Genomic DNA, 15,120 nt, shown 5'->3' on the forward strand with positions numbered 1-15,120 from the left:
GGTACATTGGCTCAGGCGGATTGATTATGTATTGCACAAGCTACTTCACAGATCTGGGGAGGAGCTCATACTCCCGCTGCCCATACTCTAGAGCAGCTAGTCCACATTAGTCAGGTTCCAGGTGTTATGTTAGCACAACCAGTTATTCCGGTTTAGCTTGAGATCAGGCCAAGGGCATCTACGGAGAAGCAGTTGAGACTTCAGAGATTCAAGAAGTATCGTCCTCCTACTTTCAATGGTTTGGCTTTAGAGGATGAACATGGTTTCTATAGGAGTGCCATCGTATTCTTCGCACCATTGGTATTGTGAAGACGAGTGGGGTTGCTTTTATTACATTCCAACTATCAGGAGCAATGTACCAGTGGTGGCGGGTTTACGAGGAGGGTAGCCCAGCCGATGCAACTTCACTTTCATGGACTCAACTTTCAGATATGTTCTTGAGAGAGTTTGCTCCCCGGGGCCTTTAGGATGCATGATGCATAGAGTTTGAGTAGCTGTGCCAGGGTACTATGTTAGTGTCAGAGTATGCTATTAGATTCAGCGATTTGTCCATACATGCACCTACTTTGGTTTCCAGAGTTAGAGAGCGAGTCCTCGTGGACTAGGAGGGTCTACTGATCCCTATTTTGAGGCAGGGTATGCTATGGTAGAGGTTTTGTGAGTTAGCAGTTCAATTTACACTTCAGGATTCATTTAGTATTTCAGATATCCATGGGTCTCATAGTACCTATACCGAGCAACTTCCTCATCCGCGTCAGTAGAAAAGGTTGCTTTGAGTGTGGATATACCATCCGCATGGTGAGATATTGTCCAAGACTCCAAACAGATATGCCATAGTAGGGTATTTAGACTATAAGTTCTGCTCCAGTTGTTGCTATACCTGCACCGCTAGCTAGGGGTAGAGGTCAGGCGGGTAGAGGTCACCCTAGAGGGGGAGGCTAGGCCCATTGTTATGCTCTTTTTGGTTGGGCAGAGGCCGATGCACCAGATGATGTCCTTATAGGTATGGTTTTAGTTGAGTACAGAGATGCCTTTGTGTTACTTCGATTTGGTCCCATTTATTGGTAAGATTCATCCTACCCTTCTTCAGATATAGTTGTGTTTTGTGATTCTTGTACTCTGTTCATGTGTTCACACCAGTTGAGAATTTTATGTTGATAGCCCGTGTATATCGTTGTGGTTTGGTCGCTCTTATAGGTCATAAGACTTGGGTAGACTTTCTGTTAGTTAAATACAGTAGGTTTTGACGTGATTTATGGGTAGTTTGGCCATGATTTATGATCTAGGTGCTTTACAAGTATGAGAAGTTGTTGCATGTTGTGGTTCTGATTCTACAAAGTTAAGTTAGTAGGATGGTTTAGTTGTTGAGATGTTTACCTTTCCGAGTAGAGGATGGGGACCTGGTGTTCTTAATGGATATGTGTGTTGTGCGGGCTGTGTGCCACAGAGAGGTCATATTAAGGTAAGATTTGTTGCGGTTGTTGCATTTATCTTGCTTCTTCATTGAGGATTAGATCTGTAGTACAGTATTAGTGGCGAGTTGTGTCTGTTTGGCTTGTTTGACAGTTCTCTCATTTGTTCCTTTTTTCATATCTAGTCATATTCGAGATGTGCTTGTTGGGTTTGGATTGCGATGTATGTACCTAGGTGATGTTTGAGGTGGCTTGCTTATCAGATGAGTAGTTATGAGTTTCATATGTTTCTTGCATTATTTTCAGCATTGTGAAGGTTTGGAAAAAGTTCTAGTCGATATGAGTCTGTTTGCCGATACCGGGTTTGGTAATGGATGGCTATTATGGTCAGAGTTGTTGCTATGGGCATATAGATGATGTGTTATGTCATGTGATTATACCATGAGGGTGTAAGCATAAGCCATTGTAGCTAGTTAAGGGTTTTACAGTGTGTTTGTGTGATAATAGGGCACTTAGTAGAGGTGAAAATTTGATTCTAAGGCTTGCATGAATAGAAGAAATAATCTGTGGTTGAGATGGTGTTGTCGGGCTTGTATGGATTGGGGTGATGTAGGATCACTCGTGTGTATGTGCATGGTGAGTTTATATAGTGATTTGACGGCTTGGGAAAGACTCTTGGCACGTTTGAGGACGAACATTTTGTTTCAAAGGGGGAGGATGTAATGACACGATCGGTTATTTTGAGCTTTAGTGATTTGTTCAGTGGTTGGGGGTCTTGAATGACTTCATATTGTGTATTATGACTCGTGTGCATTGTCGGATTTGGATTTTCAAATGATTCGGAATGAATTTTGATGAGTGATTCTCATTTTAGAAGCTTAAGCTGAAAACGTTGACTATGGTCTGGCTTTTGTGAAAACAACCCCTAGAGGTATTTTGATAGCTCTGATAGGTTCGTACATTGATTTAAGACTTAGGCATATGCTCGGAATCGAATACGAAGGTCCGTAGATTGATTTATGTTGTTTTGCCGAAAGTTGGCAATTTAAAGGCATAGATTTTTAGTAAATTTGACCATAGGTTGACTTCATAGCTATTGTGTTTGTTTCTGTTTTGGGACTTGAAATAAGCCCGTTTTGTCATTTGAAACTTTTTCACAAAGTTTTGTGTCATTCCGAGTTGATTTGATAGGAATCAGACGTGCGGTTGTGTTTTAAGAAGTTTTTGAGTTTCATGTTGAATTCATGTGTTTTGAGGTTTGATTCATGATTTTGTATGTTATTTTGATGATTTGATTGTGCGAGCGAGTTCCTATTATATTTTTAGACTTGTGTTGATGTTTGGTTTGGAGTCCCGATGGCTTGAGTGAGTTTCGGATGCGTTTCGGAGAGTTCATAAAAGGTTCAGATTTTTGCTGGTGCTCAAATCTCGCATTGGTCGTATTTGCGATCATTGTGATCGCTTTTGCGAATGGTCCATGTTCGCATTTGCGAAAAATTTATCACAATTGAGATGATAGTATGGATGTGGGATTATTCGCTTTTGCGATGGATTCCTCACATTTTCGGGGTTCACATTTGCAAACCCCAGGTCGGAATTGCGACACCTGCGCTTGGACAAAAGGCTTACAGACATGATTTTTAGTCTCATTTTCATATTTTGGAACCCTAGACTCGGTAGGAGGAGATTTTGAGGAGGGGTTTTCATTTGCAATCTTTGGGTAAGTGATTCTAATCTATTTCTATTCATATTCCATCAATATATCTTGGATTTTAACATCAAAATCATGTGAATCAAAGTGAAAATTTGTGAAATTTTTCCAAGTTTTTGAAAAATAAGAAATTGAGCTTTGAGAGTCGATTTGGACTCGGATTTTGGAACTAATCACATATATGAAATCGTGGAATCATGGGTGGTTGGAATCTACCATTAGACCTGGGTTTTGACCGGGCGAGCCCGAGGTTGACTTTGAGCAATTGTGTAAAGATCATAGCTTTAATTATTGAAATAATTTCTCTTGCATTATTTGATGTTATTGAGTCGATTTTGGTTAGATTTAAGCCGACTGGAGGTGAATTGTAAAGGAAAAGCTATTTTAGAGTGATGATTGAGGGCTTTTGAGATAAGTATCTTGTCTAACGTTGTGTGGGAAAACTACCCCGTAGGGATTGATTTGTTTGTATTATTTGAACTACGTGAAACACGTGTACACGAGGTGATGAATGTGTGCACGGCTTATATATGAAAATTTGACCGGTTAGACTCTTAGATTATTATGTATATTGAAATAAAATTGTCTCACCATGTTAATTCCTCCATTGTTAGATTTACCTTTACATGCCTTATTTGAAGTTGATTGTTCATATTCCACCCCTTATTGCCAAATATACTCTTACACGCCTTAATAGAAGTTGCTACCTCATTTATTGCCATGTATCTCTTCCGCAGTTGATTATTCTTAATTGAAGTTATTGTTATCTCTTCCATTGTTGACTTATCCTTATTTTGAAATCATTGTTATATATTATCTCTCTTATCGTTGACTTGTACTTATTTGGAATCATTAGTACATTTTAATTCCCTTGTCGTTTAGTGTCGAGCACAAAACATACATTTAACTATGCTCGCTAGTCGAATGTATAATATAATATCGTATCCACAAGGATTGGAGTTAAACAGTATTCTCTTAGTTTATAACTTGATTCCTATCCAAGATGATCAACAGTTGAGATTTATATGATTAAGAACTAAAGTTAACTAAGAATCTAAAACTATTGACCAGTGACAATCAACATAAGTAATGAGCAAAGAAGGTTATCAATGAGAGAAGAAATAGTTTTGCCTGGATAGGTGCAAGACAAATTTTTGGGATCTAACTCTAGATAATTCACTTCTAATATTCAAGTGAGTCTCTCGAATTCACTCGATTATTAGTTCAAACATTTAGTAGAAACTCCTCTCTCGATTAAATCTCAACCTCATAAGATGAACCAATTTAAGCTCGGTGACAATATGCAAGAATGCATTGTGGATTGGTCTTTAGGAGAACCTCTCTCGATTATCCTCCTAACTGGGTTTCATCAATGATTTAACTAGCCTCTTTCGATTACTAGGAAGAATTAATGAACTCACCCACAATATAATGCGGAGATATCACACTCTCTCGATTACATGAACAAGTGAATATGAATGCAACGATTAAATAATCCAAAAGTGCTTCAATACATAAAACTAGAGTTATAATCTACAAACAAATATCAATACACCAAATCCATCAAACCCTTAAGAGAACTACTCCATAGATATGGAGCAATTCATCACAAATACGTAGTTAAAGGAAAACATAAAACGATCCAAATTCGTGTCTTGAGTGAGGATTGAATGATGAAATCCTTGCGCTTTTGCTTATCCACATCCTCCTTAGCTTCCTTAGGTCTAAGATGTGTCAAAAAGTTCAAAAAATAACATTTTACATGTATATATACCAAGTAGGGTCGGGACCAAACAAAAACACTTTCTCCTAGCCGAATTTGGATTTTCACTTTGTAAAAATTGCACAGGTGCACCGCATGGGGCGACGCGTTAGGCGGGGTAGCAGTGGGAAACTTCAGAGAGCATGCACTTTTCAAGCAGCAGGATTTTGGGCAGAGCGGCACCCCACACGCCGCTCCACGCGCCGCGACTATGGAGGTTTCTTGGAGTGAACTTTTTCCGCTCACTTTTTGACATCTAGGCCTGGTCCTTGACCCCAAACGCAATTCAGGCTTAATTACATGGGATTTTACTTAGACTTTAAAGCTCCAAATAGCTCGAATAAGCTCCATAACATCTACATCACTCGGAATCACTCCTACAAGGCATAAACACACAATAAGTACAAAATACTAGTGATTAAAGCTCAAACAAAATTAAGGTACAGTAAATTAGAGTGCAATAAGCGGCTAAAACACGAGATTGTAGCCTACCATCATTTAGTTGTACTTATTTGGAATCATTGTTACATGTTATCTCTTTTATCACTGGGGTCACTCTTATTTGGAATCATGTTATCTCTCCCAATGTCTAGTTACTCTTATGTGATATCGTTGTTATACACTATTTATCTCATTTTTGAGCTATTCTTATTGAAACCACTATTTCTTGTCATGTCTTTCATTGTGATCTGCTCTTCCGTTTCTTTGTATTTTGTAATTATTGTGTTGATTTACTTGCTGAAACAAGTGAATATGAATGCAATGATAAATCATCCAAAAATGCTTCAATACATAAAACTAGAGTTATAATCCACAAACAAATATCAATACACCAAATCCATCAAAACCTAAAGAGAACTACTCCATATATTTGGAGCAGTTCATCATAAATACATTTATTTAAGTTAAAGGAAAACATAAAACGATCCAAACTCGTTTCTTGAGTGAGGATTGAATGATGAAATCCTTTTGCTTTTGCTTCTCCACCTCATCCTTAGCTTCCTTAGGTCTAAGATGTGTCAAAAAGCCTAGAAATAACATTTTTCCATATATATATACCAAGTAGGGTCGGGCGCAGACGAAAACACCTTCTCCTAGTCGAATTTGGATGTATACTTTGTAAAAAATGTACAGGCACGCCGCATGGGGCGATGCGCCAGGCAGGGAAGTAGTGGGAAACTTCAGAGAGCATGCACTTTTCAAGCAACAGGATTTTGGGCAGCCGCGACACCCCACACGCCACTCCACGCATCGCGGCTGTGGAGGTTTCTCAGAGTGAACTTTTTCCGCTCGCTTTTTGATATCCAAACGTGGTCCTTGACCCCATAATGCGATCCCGGCTTAATTACTTAGGCTTTTACTTAGACTTCAAAGCTACAAATAGCTCGAATAAGCTCCATAACATTTATATGACTTGGAATCACTCCTACAAGGCATAAACACACAATAAGTACAAAATACTAGTGATTAAAGCTCAAACACAATTAAAGTGCAGTAAATTAGAGTGCAATAAGCGACTAAAACACGAGATTATAGCCTACCATCAACACCCCACACTTAAACCATTGCTCATCCTCCAGCGATCAAACTACACTTTATAAAAACACGACCTTTTTAAACAACATTCCTAACTCATTACACCAAGAATATTTAAAATATATTAAGCACAATAATGTAACATCTTCACCTCAAGATTTGACTTAAAAACACCACACATTATTCACAACCCACTCACTTACTCTAATATAGAGGTCAATGACATTACCTTTCCTTCATGAATCAAGTACCCCCTCACAACAACATAGAGTAGTTCCGCACACCATAGAATTTAAGAACAATCACGAACTCAAGATAGAAATAATTCTCTCACTCTCAGAAACAATATTCATATTCCACAAAAGATGAGCTATAGGCTTGGCCGTAGTGTAATACTTTACTAATTTAGTTCATTCAGTCAAGGATCAAGTAGGACTTTAATTTGGTTGTAATGTAAGTTGCGGACCGGGTAGGATACATTCAGATATATGAGTGACTACACCTCCCTAAGAACTTTAATACATACACGTTTACAATTCAAAACCCCACACTTATGTCAAACCATAACTCCACCTTCAAATCCATATTCATTAACTCCCTACTTCTTTAAGCACAATTACATCAAGAGTTACCACTATCAAAGAATATTTTGCACAACAATACAACCATATTTTTTTCTTCTTTTTTTCAATTCAAGTGGCTCTCACTTTTTTTCAAAATATTGCACCTTCCTCCTTATTTCAATTGTTTCACTCAAAATCCAAATCTCCCCCCCCCCACTTTAATTTTTACAAAGTTTATAACAATTAAAATGCTCACGAGAGGTGAAAAGGTTCAAATAGATGGTCAATTCAAACAAACAGGTAATGCTTGTAATGTGGTTGCCAAAGAAACAGGATTACAAACTCAAAGGGGTTAACTAAGATACATAACAATTAGGTAGGTAATAGCATATAACTGGATCAACAAAGAAATGTCTATATCACTTCCAAGACTGAGTAAAACTACTATTTTGCTTTGCAAATACACGGGGTAAGTTCTAGACATCAAATGCAATGCACAAAATAACACAAAAACTCACACACACATGGCACATAACTTACTCTGGATTGGACTCATCAAGACACTCTAGTCAAATCAGTTAAGAAAAGTTAAGGTCATTCAATTTAAGGTACTATACAAAAGTCAAAAACTGAGCCTAAGTGTCACAACTAAAGCACTCACTATTCTCAAGGCATAACGAAGTCAAGAGATATTGCTTCCAATTCAAATTATAGCACAAGGTTTTCTACTCCTGACACAAATAAAAACTAACTACACCCGATTCAAGCAAAACCCTTGAAAAGGAACCGCGGCCCAAAGAAAAACCAAGGGGAAATTAATACACTACCTAACAAAAAAATATTTTTGGTCTTTTTCCTTCAAATTTAATCCCTCAAGAAGCATGTCGAATGATATCCATCGTCGGGAAAGATCAAAAATTTTAAAAATTTTAAGTTTTTTTTTTCGAAATCTCTACCACTCAAACAAACAAAAGTAAAACTAAAACTAATATACATACAACATACAAATATCCCCCACCCTACACTTTAAGTTGTGGCATCTCCCCATGATACACAACTAAAAAGCATAAGGTAGAGGAAACTTCCCTGAATATTTAGTCGGGATCTGAATCAAAGTCAGACTCCTTTAGTCGTGCCCAAACTAGTGCACACATCCATGAAGACAACTTCTTCTCAGCCTTCTTGGGGTACACCTCACACTTATCAATCTCAGTAACTGTAGCCTTCTTTTTCACGCCCTTCACCTTCCACTCAACACTTGCAGTTGGCTTCTCCTTTTTCACCCTCGTATCTACAATCATCTTAAAAGTAACAGTCTCCTGACCCATTCTAAGCATGAGTTTTCTCTCGTGTATATCTGGTATTGCTCTACCTGTTGCTAAGAATGGTCTTCTTGGGATGAGGGGTACCTCCTTGTTCTCCTTTATATTCACTGTTGCGCCCCCTTTTTCTCGCGAAATCGGGTTTATGACATTTGGGAGGGCAACTCGTTCCCCTTCGGGAATTGGGTTTGAATTGAAGAGTCTCCACCTAATGATTTAAGTGCACTGGGACACTAATAAAGATTTGATTTGAACAACCAGAGATTGGGTAAGGGCTTGAAATTATCCCAAGGGGAAAGTATTATGCACCCCTCAAAATCCACTAGTGTGGTTCCCGACCAAACTATTGTTGTGACTTTAGATACAAATAACACGTAGGCAAATAAAAACTTCAAACAAGAGGGGGTTTTCAAGTAATGGTTAATAAATAGGTGAAGTTAAAAGAACTAAAAGGAAAGCTGATTTTTTTCTAAGAAAATTGTTTGAAATTCGAGAATAAACAACGAAACAAATAAATAAAGGAAAAGAGGTCCTATGTTTGTAAATAATATGGATCACCCCACACAACATCCGGTAATCACTCCTCAGTGAGGGGTTACACGTGATGTTACCGTGTGGTCATCATATCCATATCTACTCTTCCCACCCCGTTGAGGTATTAGAGCGCGGAATGGTCTCGTTTACTTATTGCATGCTATTACCTGCCCCAATCCTATCAGTCCCAGAGGCATTTGGGATTACTAATCCTAAAGGGCAGGGATATTGGGCTTACTTGTGGTTTCAAAAGGTAAAAAATACTAAGGCAACAAACAAAACATATATGGAAAGTATGGGAAAGCATATAAACAAATGAAAAAACTCAAACAGACCTCATTTAAGCAGAGAAAAGCAAGTAGTTAGCATGAATTACACATACTATTTAGGGTCTAATTAAACTTAAAGGATCGAGGAAGACTGATTTATTACATAGTTCAGATAAGAAGCCCGAATCAAGCATGCGTGCTGGTTGTAGCATATAAAATCTGATTCAGTTTATAAACTTTACCCTATGGATTGCCTAAGTGTTAAAACGAAGACCCTATAGGCATGATATCTACTGATTATAGAAACAATGAAGTAAACATGAATACATACCGATTTAAGAAAAATCGTCAGTTATTAAAGAAAGGCGAGTTTTAGCAAAAGAGCATAAGTTCTGCAACTGGTAATGCATCATTATTGTCGGTTTTAGACTTATAAGCGAGTGAAACGGTTCAGACTTGATTAAAGCTCCTATAGGCATGCTTTCTATGTGTTGTCGATTTTGGACACGTTTATAAACATAGTAAAAATGCAGAAATCCTATAGGCATAACATCTAGATGCTGAATTTCATTTAAAGCCTATGAACATGATATCTAATTGCGGTTGATTATTTTAGACCTATAAACATGTTTACCTAATGAGGAATACACATGCAGGATTCAGAAAGAACCTATAGGTAGGATATCTATATGATATGCAGAAATTCAAAAATTCCTATAGGCAGCATATCTATATGATATGCAGAAATTCAAAAATAACCTATAGGCATGGTAACTATATAGGAATGCAAGATTCCTATAGACATGGTATCTATACATGAGAGTGCGGAAATTCTTAGAGACCTGGTATCTATATGAGAATGCAAGATTCCTATCGGCATGGTGTTTATATGAGAATGCAGGAATTCATAAACTCATATAGGCAGGTTATCTACCCCTTTTTGCATACATAGTTTCCCCTCCCTTTTCACTATACATACCCGAGAATTTTATTACAAAGTTATTATAGCCCAGAAAGAGTAAAGTAAAGAAAAAATATAATCAGAAAAAGAACAACCAAGGAGAGCCTGATTCAAAAAAATATAATCAGAAAAAGAACAACCAAGGAGAGCCTGATTCAGACTTCCTGTCTGAAGTATGAAGTAAACAAACTCCAAGAGATCTTATTTCAAAGCCTTTCTCCCATTTGGATGTGTCAGAGTTCCCTAAGAGCCTCATATGGACTCAGGGCAGTGCTCACACCCCAAATGCATTATAGATGAAGATAGAGTGCAGTGTGAAAGGGCCAGCCCTCAAGTGTCCAAGTTCAGAGAGAACTCAAGGTCCCAAGGCAAGGCTCACAAGAGGAGGGCAGAATTTAGAGACTAAGAGAGGGTGCAAGTGCAGAATTCTGAAAGGGGAAAGGGGAAGGGAAACAGTTTACATTAATACATATAGGGGTATAGGGAATGGGGAGGTGGTAAGGAGGCAAGGATAGGGTAGTGGGCATACCCAGCAATGGGAAATGCTGGCACACCCAAAAGCCTGTTAGAACACATTGTTTAGAGGTTAGGATCCTCTAAGGGATCAAGTTCAATCCATAGATAATAAATTGCGTATTGCCATATTTTAAACTGTAACTCAAAGCATATAAAAGGAAATAGGGAGCGATGATTCATAGCAGAAACAGGAAGTAGGACATAAGCATACTAATTTAAGAAACATGCTAAGAAATTTTAAAGGAAACTTTAAACAGAGCTCAGTAAAAGGAACTTAATAAGGAAACTTAAGAACTTAGTAAGAAAATATAGTAGGAGAAACATATCAGAACATAGTAGACAAAGCATATAGTAGAAAAGCATACGAGAACATAGTATAGGGAAATACAGCAGAAGAAGCACGTAAGAACATGGTAGAATAAAATACAAGAACCCAGTAGAAGCAAATACACATAACAGGAAAAAGAAAGTTAGAAAACACTTAAATACTTTCAGAAAACCCTAGATCGGAAAAGAAAGATTTTGGAAGTAGTTTTTTGAAAGAAAAGTCAGGAAAACGTTTAAGACCTTAAGGAAAGCATGGATCTGGAATAGATCTAAGGGAATCGGAAAAACCTCGAAGGGTTAGGGTTTCAGAAGAACCCTAGAAATGAGAAAGGCTTTGAAAAGTCACCGATCTGAGTCGGAGAGGTCAGGATCAGGCTAAAACAACCATGGTACGCCGAAGCAAGGCTGGAGATGGCCGTGGAACCTCAAATCGACAGAGGTCTAGGTACAAACCTTCAAGGTCAAGCCTTGAATCTTCAGAGATCAGGTGTGTAAGATCAACAGGAGGTAGGTATAAGACTCCCATAGCCCTGGAAGCCATGGATTCCAGTGGCTTTCAGGGTGGAAGCGGTAAGAGGCAGCTAGGGTTCTGAGAATACTCGAGAGAGTTTGAGAGAGTGGAGGGTTTCAGAGGTGGCGGGTAGGTAAAAATGACTTAGGGTTAGTGGGGTTGGTGAATTAAAAAGGAAAGGAGAGAATGTGGTTGTTGATCATTTTGATCAACGGCCTGGATTAAATGGGGAGCCGGGCGGGTTGGATTTAATTAGGTCAGGGGCGGGTAATTTTAGGAATTGGGCTGGGGTTTAATTGGGGTAGAATTTAGGCTAAAATTGAAATAAGTAGGGCTAGTATTTAAATAGCCACTTTTCCCTTATTTATTTTATAAAAAATAGTAAAACGATTTATGGAAACAAATTAAAGGTACTAAATTATTAATAATATATAAATATTAAATTAAAAATATTGGAATCAATTTTATAATTATAAACGCAATTAAATCTTAAAATAGGCTAATATGGCAATTATATGCAGTTTAGCTTTAAAATACTAAATAAATTTGTAAAAAAAAATGTGTAAAATTATCTTAGCTATATTTTGGTATAAATATGAGACTACAATAAATAAATCACCAAATATGATAATTTGGGGAATAATTATTGGTTTTTTTACTGATAAAATAGGGCAATAAATTGATTTAAATATCTTTTCAAAATTAGAAAAAAAATACTAAAACATTTGGACATGCTATTTTGAAAGTATTTTGCATACAAAAATATACAGGAAAAAATTGGGTATCAACAATTGTCCCTCTTTACCCGAAAAGGATGAAAGAGTTGTCGGGTAAAGATATGATGGCCAATTTGACCGAACGGAATGGTTTGAAGAATTTGACCGAGCTCTAGCTCCTGCACTGCCTACATATCCTTGGTCTTACAGGAATCAGGCCATATGTAGTTCAGGATCCGTTGGCGGAATATGCCGATGGAGATTTTTCCAAACGGACCGATATTTGGGTTGGGATGGATGGTTAAAGTTTAACAGGGCTGCGGGAACTGAAGCGGGATTGCTCCTGCTGAGATGGCCATTAATGATAAATGGCTGGAATCGACTTCGGAATTGTGAGGGTCCTCCTCAAAATTCTTCCCCAGTTTCCAATAGCGGGAGAAATGAAAATTTTATTGAATTGTGACCGAACCCATAAGGCTGCCTACGTATCCCCTCTTAAATGGGAATCAGGTCAGGTGTAGTTTAGATTACATCATAAAATAAAGAATAAAGGTTGCACATAGTATCTCTTGACTGCGTCTGAATTGATCGGCTTTGGCCAAACTTCCCCGTCCATTTCTGCAAGTATGAGGGCTCCTCCCGTTAGAACCTGGTGAACCACGTACGAACCTTGCCAGTTGGGAGAGAATTTCCCTTTGGCTTCATCTTGATGCGGGAAAATCTTCTTTAATACCAACTGCCCTGGTGTGAATAGTCTTGGCTTGACTCTTTTGTTGAAGGCTCTGGACATTCTGTTCTGATAAAGCTGACCATGGCAAACTGCATTCATTCCTTTTCCGTCTATAAGAGCTAGCTACTCGCAACGACTCTTCCCCCATTCTACATTATCGAGCTCAGCTTCCTGTATAATCCTTAGGGAGGGAATTTCTACTTCGGCGGAAATGACTGCTTTCGTACCATAAACCAACATGTAGGGGGTTGCCCCAGTTGATATGTGGACTATGGTGAGGTACCCCAATAAAGCAAATGATACCTTCTCGTACCACTGTTGATTAATCAAAGAGAGATTCAACAACGAAAAGAAAGATCGATTCTTTGGGATCCTTCCTTTCTTCAAACGGAACGAAAAGAGATAGAGTCAGGCCGATTCCCGAAATGCCTTTCTGGATATTCCTCAATGTCCCGGCTATTCACGGAACGTGACCTCCCCTACGAAGGGAAGTACAAAGGAAGCTGCTTCGAAGTTGAAGGGGCTCGTCCATTCACTATATTGACTGACCTGTTGATAGGATAGCAGGGAAAGTTGAGAGTATATCCGGAGAAAGAAAAAAACCTTTTCAGGATGAGACTACGAACCCTAATGGAGCCAATGAGAAAGCAGTTGCAGGCCAGTGTAGGCTTGCTCCGCACAGGTTACATCTGGGCCTTATATTGATATTCTTTTCAATTCATTTTTCAATTTCTTCGGTCCGGGGTACCGCGCAATCCGTTTAGATCTAAGACAATGCCAAGAACACGTCAGGCCATGGAAGCACAATCTTGCGCTATGGAAGGTTCTAGAAGGTTCCGGAGTGATCTAGGAGTTGGTGGAAGCTCCATGGAAGCACAAAGGAGTGGTGGCATCTTAGAGGACTCTAGAGAGTCCTAGGAAGCTGCCTAGGTCGGCCAAAGGGGATGTCATACAATCTACAAGAAGCTAATATGCAGCCCACTCTACTGAATCAGCTGCTTTATTTTTGGTACCAACAATTAAGAATTGTTTTCCCCTACTTGCTGCGTCAAAAACTAAATCACAAGCTTCTGATAAAAAACGAGCAGTTCTAGTAAGATTTGTAATATGAATACCCTTACGCTTTGCAGAAATATAAGGCGCCATTTTAGGATTCCATTTCCTAGTACCATGACCAAAATGAACTCCTGCCTCCATCATCTCTTCGGGAATGTTACTAATGGAACATGTAGGAATAATAGGTCCTATTCTTTTTTTGTTGACCCTCATTTCAATTGATTGGATGCTTGAGCACTCAGAGATTTTCGTGAGTTCCTCGTATATAATAAAGTATCTTCCGCCCCCTTCCACAACTATTTAGATTTCCTATCGGGCTCTCCAATCTAATTCAAGGTCCAGTCATTATACAATGCATTAATAATAGAAAATTTTGATTTGTAGTAGAAGGTAATTGCGAAGTCTTGATAGCCCCTCTAGCATTCGAATATTTCCTTGAAGCCTAAATATGCAATGCAAAGATATTTACAATTTTTTAGAAAAACCCCCAGACCAGATGTTTAGAATCAAACAAGTATCAACAGTCTGCTTTCTCTGCTTCTGCTGGGGAATCATTCGGCGGGTTATATCAACAGAACAGAAGAAAAGAAGAGATTTCGAGTTTTTTGTTGATCAGGCGACACCCGGATTTGAACTGGGGAAAAAAGGATTTGCAGTCCTCTGCCTTACCACTCGGCCATGTCGCCAAAATGCTACAAATACAAAATAGATGAAAACTTTCCAGGATTACTGAACTGCTTTTTTATTGTACTTGCACCTTGAGTTCTGTTTTCCTTAATTTCTCACCTTCCTCCGGCTTATCACCGGCAGTCTGTTCAGGGTTCCAAACTCAACGATGGCAACTAAACACGAGGGTTGCGCTCGTTGCGGGACTTAACCCAACACCTTACGGCACGAGCTGACGACAGCCATGCACCACCTGTGTCCGCGTTCCCGAAGGCACCCCTCTCTTTCAAGAGGATTCGCGGCATGTCAAGCCCTGGTAAGGTTCTTCGCTTTGCATCGAATTAAACCACATGCTCCACCGCTTGTGCGGGCCCCCGTCAATTCCTTTGAGTTTCATTCTTGCGAACGTACTCCCCAGGCGGGATACTTAACGCGTTAGCTACAGCACTGCACGGGTCGATACGCACAGCGCCTAGTATCCATCGTTTACGGCTAGGACTACTGGGGTATCTAATCCCATTCGCTCCC

At 38.9% G+C, this 15,120-nt stretch overlaps 1 non-coding gene across 1 annotated transcript; it reads right to left on the reverse strand.

Moving 5' to 3' along the window:
* Window positions 1-14,540: 14,540 nt before the first annotated feature.
* On the reverse strand, window positions 14,541-14,612 carry TRNAC-GCA (transfer RNA cysteine (anticodon GCA)). The gene has a single exon. It is a non-coding gene; the product is annotated as a tRNA-Cys (tRNA).
* Window positions 14,613-15,120: the final 508 nt, after the last annotated feature.

This window comes from Nicotiana sylvestris, chromosome 11 (assembly GCF_000393655.2).
Source record: "Nicotiana sylvestris chromosome 11, ASM39365v2, whole genome shotgun sequence".
NCBI classification, from domain to species: Eukaryota; Viridiplantae; Streptophyta; class Magnoliopsida; order Solanales; family Solanaceae; genus Nicotiana; species Nicotiana sylvestris.